Consider the following 8,862-nt stretch of genomic DNA (forward strand, 5'->3'; position numbering starts at 1 on the left):
AGAAATACATTACACTTTAACACATATTCACACAGAAAACAGCTGGTTTAAACTGTAATAATATTTCACTATATTTACTGTATTTTTGATCAAATAAATGCAGCCTTGGTGAGCAGTTTTAGTTGTATTTTCTGATCTGCCTCAGTTTGAAATAAGATATATATACTAGAATAATAATCTCATTATATATCCACGTCACCTAAAAAGGAGAATTTATATTTTGCGTTTTGCTTGTATTTTTTGCATTGTTATATTTATTCATGAATTATAAACTTCATAATATGCTCAGCACTGTAATGCACTCAGATGGCTTTTTCTTGTCAGTGTTTTTCATAGTTTCTCAGTGTCTCAATAATCCATAGTACGCTAAATGTATTTTTATTTACTGCTTTTGATTTCAAGGTGTCAGAGTGTGTGTGTGTGTGTTTCTTCACATCCTCATGTGTGTGTGAATGAGATCTCTTCATAAATGTCTCTTTTTCTGTATTGTAACCTAATGTAGCTTTCATAGCTCATTCTTCATATCTCTGCTGGTACTTTCAGGAAACATTTCAGTTCACAACATTTAAATAAACTTTCAGCTATGAGTCTCTTTATAAAACAATGCTGGCAGTATGAGCTCAGGAGGTTCGTTGTAATGTAGTAGATGCTGTAGTGTAAATGTCATGTAAATACTCTGCAGGTTAGTTGTAGTATCATCAGTGTCCATTAGGGGCTGAAAGATCAGGACATCCTGACAGCTACCATGACAGTTAACTTACTTACTTTCTACAAGACTGTATGCTTCCCAGTTTAGTTTCAAAATGTGTGTCATATATAATTACCCAAATCATGTAGCTGAAATAAATAAACTTATTTCTGAAAGTATTTTGTTTAGATTATACTGATTTCTGAAGATCATGTGACACTGAAGACTGGAGTAATGATGCTGAAAATACAGCTGCGCATCACAGAAATACATTACAGTTTAACACATATTCACATAGAAAACAGCTGTTTTACATTATAATAATATTTCACTGTTTTTACAGTATTTTTGATCAAATAAATGCAGCCTCGGTGAACAGAAGAGACTTCTTTCCAAAACATGAAAAAAAAAAAAAAGTAAACCTTTGACCGATGATGTATATACTGATCTAAATTATAACAGTAAATCTCACAATAAGTCTAACTTCTAACTTCTATAATATAAAAAATGAACATTAATTTAGTCCATCAACAATCACGTTTATATTCCCCAAATTTTCAAAAATATTCATCTATTTTTATCAATGTTTATTTATATTGTTATATATTTAAAATTGCAAGAAATGTTGATATATACTGTTTATTTTATTTTATTTCAGTTAACATTTATTTACATTTTTAAAAACAGTTTTAGAGTTAGTTTTAGTTAGCAATGAAAAAGATACATGTTCCTCAAAATATGCTTTTATTTATATTTGTAAGTATTTGTTTGGATTTGGGGGTGAAATATGATGTGCAGGTGTTTTGTGAGCTTCATCCGTGAGGATCTGACCTGGATCGATGTATTGTGGTATATGTCAATGTTCAGAGGCATGTTACATTTATGAGTTTATATTTATAAGTCAAATGTAGGCCACACGGTTAATTTCTTTCCAAAATAATCGCGGGTGCAGGGATATTACGGGTGTCCTGTGAGAGCTGAAATAGGACAGTCACTCTGAGCGCAAACCCGCAGGAATAACAGAAATATGTCACCGATTTACGGCTCAGCTAAAGCTGGAAACAGAGACTTTGTGCAGCAGCCAAATTAAAATCACATGCGAGGTTAATTGGAGCCTCCAGAGTCAGAAAATAGACACAGCTGAACACGGGTCTGTTCTGCTTTACTCCACACACACAGACTCAAAGAACGAACCCAGAGGAAAATCTTCTGAATCTCCAGGATTACAGAAACACAGAGAGACTCTGCAGAAGATGCTCTCGTTTTAGTATCATTGAGATACTGTTATAGTTTTATTAATAGTTTTTTCATATTTTCTGTTTTCATTTTAATTTATAAGTTTTAGTCATTTTTTTGTCATTTTTATTAGTTTTTGGTTTTTCAGATATGCCTACATAGTTTTTATTTCCGTTTTTGTATTAGCTATTTTACATCAGGTTAAACTAAACAAAAATGAGAATGTTGCCTTGGCAACGATCTGAAATAAAATTCGCTGATTTAAAAAAAAAAAAAAAGTATATATATATATATATATAATATATTTAATTTAACATTTAGTTTAAGTAAAAAGTTTTAATGTTTCTAGTTTTATAATAATAATAATAATAATTTGTCACATTTATATAGCGTTTTTCTGGGTACTCAAAGCGCTTTACAGTATATATATATATATAATATATTTAATTTAACATTTAGTTTAAGTAAAAAGTTTTAATGTTTCTAGTTTTATAATAATAATAATAATAATTTGTCACATTTATATAGCGTTTTTCTGGGTACTCAAAGCGCTTTAGATGAAGGGGGGGGTCTCCTCATCCACCACCAGTGTGCAGCATCACCTGGATGACGTGACGGCAGCCATAGTGCGCCAGAACACCAGCGTACTGGTGAAGAGGAGACAGAGTGATGAAGCCAGTCAGTAGATATAGGGATTGTTAGGAGGCCATGATGCTCAGAGGCCAATGGGCAAATTTGGCCACTACACTTTTTCGAAGGACATCCTGGGATTTTCAATGACCACAGAGAGTCAGGAGCTCGGTTTAACGTCTCATCCGAAGGACGTGCTTTTTACAGTATAGTTTTAGCTTTAGTTATCTTTAATAACTCTGGTTAGCAGCTGAGATGTTTATAATGTTTATAGGAATTGCAGAGATAAACTCAGAATTGCAAGATATAAAATCAGAATTATGAGACATTAATTCAGAATTATGAAATATAAACAGAATTGTGAGATATAAACTCAGAATTATGAAATATAAACAGAATTGTGAGATATAAACTCAGAATTATGAAATATAAACAGAATTATGAAATATAAACTCAGAATTATGAAATATAAACTCAGAATTGTTACAAACTCAGAATGATGAGATATAAACGCAGAATGATGAGATACAAACTCAGAATTATGAGATATAAACTCAGAATTGCGAGATATAAACTCAGAATTGTGAGATATAAATTCAGAATTATGATTTATAAACTCAGGAGAACACGTCATCCGCTTCTTCGTCTGAAGCTTGTGTCCGTAGCATGGCAGGGAAACTAGAGGACGCAGTGTCTCGTTCCCTACTCAGGGAACCATGGTTACATACGTAACCTGAGACCTTCCCTTTCAAGGGAACTTAAAACAGCGTCCTCTAGGGGTCGCTATGGGGAACAGTATACCCACGCCATCATGCTGAGGGGAGTGCATGCCCAACCACAGGCGAGCACTAAGTACCAACTCTACCAAAGCTTTAAGGGAGTTGCCCCTGGGACGTTAGATGGCTGTCAGTGATATTTTCCCCTACGGCCAAAGGCCTAAGCTACATACCCGAAAAAAATGTACCTGCTAGGGCCAGGACTCCTGGGCCCAGGGTAGAGCTCAAAGGTTTGGAGTCAGGAAGAGATTCCTATAAGGGGATACGACCAAGTGCCTAGAATCGTATTAGCTCTTGGCCTGTCACCCAGGGGGCTACCGCTTGCTCTGCATGAGCTTGCTGAAGGAACTGTCTCAACAGACCCCTAGTAGCAACACCCTGTTAAAGTAGGTATCATGAGGATACATAGGTGGAGTGGTGCCCAAGGTGGAACCGGGGCCTAACCGACCCAAAGAAAGGGCACGAAGCCGCCGTGCGTAGCCCCTACCATACAGGATTTTAGAAAGAACGCAAAATGCTTGATGTGCGAACTTACCACAGTGTGGATTTTAGATAGTGCTCAGGGACTTCGCATGCTCACTTACCATATCATGGATTTTAAAGATACCGCTCTAAGGGGCCCTCTTGGCACGCTGAAGGAACAGTTCATAGATGGAAATGGCGCATCCCAAGAACAATATGTCTGAGAAGTCACCAACTCATCCTCATGGTATAATGCTGGAATGGCTAGCAGTAAGTTACCTAGCTGAGGAAGCATAACACCAGAAGGGGGTGCTAGATTAGAAGGGGTAACCCAGCAGGGCCCAATAAGAGACAGTCCACTGGTGCAGCTGGACACGGTCTTATGCTCTCTATCTCGGGTCCCGTATAACCAGACCCGATAGAATCTGAAGAAATAGCGGGACCCAATAACCATTCATGCGTATAGAGCTTACTGCTCCTCAGAGCAGAAGCACAAAGGAGGGGTTCCCACAGAAACACAAATCCCTCTTACCTCAGGGAACGCAGTGTACTCCAGCCCGCTCCACACAGGGGTGATTTTTGGTTCAACCATAAGGGCAGTGTGACAGTGAGGACACCACGGGCCCGGCCGTCTATGGAGAATTGAGCTCCTCAACGCGTCAGCGAAAGGAGCTCTAGCTCAGAGAACGTGCATGAAGGTTAAGGAACGATTCAAATCTCTGGAGACCTCTCAGGGTGAGAAATTAGTAGTTCGTACCTGGCCAGAGAATAGGGAGCATGTCACGAAGCATGTACTCAGAAGAGTACTAGCCCACGAGAAGGACCCACAGGTCCTGAGGTTGAAGCGTTATACTGGGGACCTGATGCTGGGAGACTTCCTCAGAAGCCAGAACCGATGAGTGAAACCATCATTGAAATCGGTCAACAGCAGGAGGTCCTGACTTAGCAGATGGGTCAAACCTAAAGTCAGAAAAACAGAACAGGTCCGAGTAGCGCTGCAGAGAAAGGCTAGCATCAAATACACAAGAACTAGCAGTAGAGTAGATAAAAATAGATTGTACTCCCGCGCATGACTCAGGCTCATGATATAGGCTGGAGGCAAAGTCCAAAGCCTGGACCCTCGTGGAATGAAGTATTTAAAGGCAGCTGAGCACGTTGTGACAAGCGTCCCGAGCTCACATCAGCGGTGCCCTGGAAATGGACGAGGAACACCTGCACGCGCTCATCATGGGCTGATGAGTCATCACAGCTGAGAGTCATCAGCCCGCGGCCAGATAAGCCGCGTGAGGCCCGACGGAAGGGAAGGACATACTCTCCCAGAAGCTGAAGTCTAATGTGTTCTCTCCTTTACATTCCAGAAACCAGCCTGTGACCAAGCAGCCCAAACATGAGCGCCGCACGGACTCACCGACACTGGAACTTCACCCTCCGGGGTATTTATTTGAGCTCTCCTTGTCGCGTGTTCCTTCCACCCCGTTACTATGTCTTAACCTCCTTAAACCTCACGACCACTGTCTTGACGGAAGTGCCGAAAAGCTCAGAAGGAGCAACCGGCGCATCAAGAAGAAAGCCCTTCTCTTTTGACCCGATATCCACCAGACTCACCCACAGATGTCTCTCCGTTTCCACCATGGCTGCCTTTTTTTTTGGGATCTGCCAATGGCAGTGGCGGCCTGCTTAGCGGCACGGAGAGCAAGATCCATGGTGCGACGCAACTCAGCCACCTCAGAGGAGCAAAGCCTCTGGCGAGAAACGTGCACTACTAGTCGTGTTTAGCTTAACGCTAACATAAACAAGCGGTCAGTGAAGACAAAGAAGAGGATGACGTGTTCTCCTGGTGCCCTTTTATACTGTGATAGCGCAGGGTAATGATGTCATAGGCTGTCGCCGGCCAATGTTATTGTCGTTTTTAGATATATGCTTCAGACACCGGTCACACTGAAGATGTTCCCAATAGCGACCCCTAGAGGATGCAGTTCGAAGTTACCTTGAAAGGGAACTCAGAATTGTGAGATATAAACTCAGATTTGCAGAAATAAACTCAGAATTGCAAGTTAGTGTATAACCTCAGAATTGCGAGTTATAAAATAAGAATTATGAGATATAAACTCAGACTTGCAGATAAAACTCAGAATTATGATAAAAACTCAGAATTGAGATATAAACTTAGAATTATGGGATATAAACTCAGAATTACAGATATAAACTCAGAATTATGAGACAAACTCAGAATTGCAGATAAAACTCAGAATTATGAGACATAAACTCAGAATTGCAAATATAAAATCAGAATTATGAGACAAACTCAGAATTACAGATATAAACTCAGAATTATGAGATAAAAACTCAGAATTGCAGATATAAACGTAGAATTATGAGATATAATTTCAGAACTATGAGATATAAACTCAGAATGGGGAGATAAAAAGCAATTACCTGTCTTAAAAAATTGCAATTACAAGTATTTCCTGTTACGTGAAACAATTTTTCAATGACGAAAAATATGTTATTTTATTACCCTACATTTTTTTCCACATTGAATATCCTGTTTCACTGAGAAATACATGACATCATGTGTAAAATGTGTGGTCAATGTCATTTTATATTGTCTTTAAAACAAAGGAAGCTCAGATTTAGCCAAACCAGACAGAGTCAGTGGACTGAATATTTGTTCCATGTAGCAACAGGAAAGAGTGGCAACACATGAAACACAAACAGTGTTTCCTGAACTAATGCATCGGTGTAGTTAACCTGTGACTCAAAGCCTCTCAGCTTCCCACGTTACTCCAGTTCTGACTCAGATCCACAAGTGAGTTTATTGTGCTTTCAGAAGGGCTGAATCACAGAGAAAACACTCGCTGCTGCTGATTTCCAGGTTTTTCTATTTTTGGCCGGTTAAATCTGGTCGGCCCGGAGAGAAGGGTGAAAGTTCAAATTTTTTTCTCCCAGACTGGAATTCCTCCATCAGATTTTCCATTACTCAAGCAGCGGTGGGCGGGGTTTGAGCACATGCGTGTTTTTACACACACACACACACGCACGCACGCACGCACACACGCACACACACACACACTCTCAGGCATGCTAAAATAAACGGCTCTATCTGGCTTCCCCCGCCCTGCTGTGTTTCTCTCTGGGATATCCTGCTCCGGGCAGCAGTGAAGTATTTGCTGTGGAAGAACACGTTACCTGGGAATGTTATCAGTGTTTACACAGCGAGACAAACCCCTTTACACACTGTGTTTTTACTTCCATTTCCACTGACTCGTGTGTTTTCAGCCCACATTCCTATTATATCCTCACCGAAAGCTTTGTGTCATGCAAAATACCAACATTAGTCATCAAATCACTTATATCTTGTGAACTTTTATGAAGGAATGTGAAAAGGACTTTGTCTTAGTATTTCTGTCTTGTTTTCTAAACATTCTTCAATCAAGATGCTTTTACTTGAAATGCAAAATGACATCAGATTCTTGAGTCTTGCTTTCTGAAAGATGTATGAAAATTAAGTGAGTTCATGCTTAAAACGCTAAGAAATATCCGCCAATGGGGTCCGAAAAATGAAACAAAAAACAAGATTATTTTTGTGGGAGATATTTGTTTTTATTTTAAGCATAAACCCACTTCATTTAGATCATATTGGCTGAAAACAAGACTTTATACGTATCTGTCATATTTGTTATTTTGCATCTTAAGTAAATCTTGGTTTAAGAATGCTTAGATATTGTACTGAAAAATAAGACAAAAATACTGAGTACACTGCAAAACATTCATGTCTTTCTCAGTATTTTTGTCTTGTTTTCCAGTAAAAATATCCATACATTCTTAAATTAGGCTATATTTAAATGCTTAAAATAAGGACAAATATCTGCCAACGGGATCAGAAAAATCTATTTAATTCAAAGGGAAAACAAGATTATTTTTCTGACCCCACTGATGGGGGATTTAAGTGAATCATAAATTCACTTAAATCTGAGACGTTTTTTAGAAAACAAGACTTAATATATTAAGTAATTTTGTCTCTTAAGTAAATGCATTTTGATTTAAGAATAAGATTTGTATTGGAAAACAAGACCACAACACTTAGTAAGAAACTCATTTATTGCAGTGTGGTTAGTGCTTTCATTCTGTGATTATTGATGTTTACACTCTTAAAAATAAAGCTGCTTCACGATGCCATAGAAGAACCGTTTTGTCTAAATGGTTCCATAAAGAACCTTTACATCTGAAGAACCTTTCTGTTTCACAAAAGCCTATTTGTGGTGAAAGAAGGTTCTTCAGATTATAAAAAGGTCAGAAAGAGATGGTTCTTTGACTGAATGCTTCTTTGTAGAACCAAAAATGGTTCTTCTATGGCATCGCTGTGAAGAATCTGTTAAGCACCTTTATTTTTAAGAATTAATTATTGTCTCAATAGCCGTGCTGGTTTCTTGTCCATGTGTTTATTTATTTGGCACGTAGTCGTGTAATAAGTCATTTGGTTTGCATTAACGTCCTGATTTTGCAATGATCACCATTAGAAGCTCTGCTGAGACTCATTCAGAAGGGAGTAGGCCTATTTTACATCCCTGTGCGCTGATGTAATACAATGACAGAAGAACAGCCTTGAGTTCAAAGGCACTGTTTTCATTTGAATGTAATTTGATTCTCTTGCTTTGTTTTCAGCGATGGATCTACATATTTAACTCTGTCTGAAGTGTCACTGCTGCGCTGCCTGATCAGATTCAAGACTTCTAAAACACATGAACAGAAAACAAGTGCAACCTCAAAGGCATCGATATAGAATTATTTTGCTTTAAAGGCAATTGTTTTGACCAATTAAAGGAATAGTTCACCCAAAAATGAAAATGTGCTGTGAATGTCTTCATCCTCAGATCAATAGGATGAGTTTGTTTCTTCATCAGGTTTGTAGAAATGTAGCATTGCATCAGTGTCTCAGCAATGGATGCTCTGCAGTGAATGGGTGCCGTCAGAATGAGAGTCCAAACAGCTGATAAAAACATCACAATAATCCACAAGTAATCCACAGCCCTCCAGTCCATCAGTTAACATCTGGAGAAGACAAAAGCT

This window comes from Sinocyclocheilus grahami, unplaced genomic scaffold, assembly GCF_001515645.1.
Source record: "Sinocyclocheilus grahami isolate Dianchi unplaced genomic scaffold, SAMN03320097.WGS_v1.1 scaffold1759.1, whole genome shotgun sequence".
Lineage (NCBI taxonomy): Eukaryota > Metazoa > Chordata > Actinopteri > Cypriniformes > Cyprinidae > Sinocyclocheilus > Sinocyclocheilus grahami.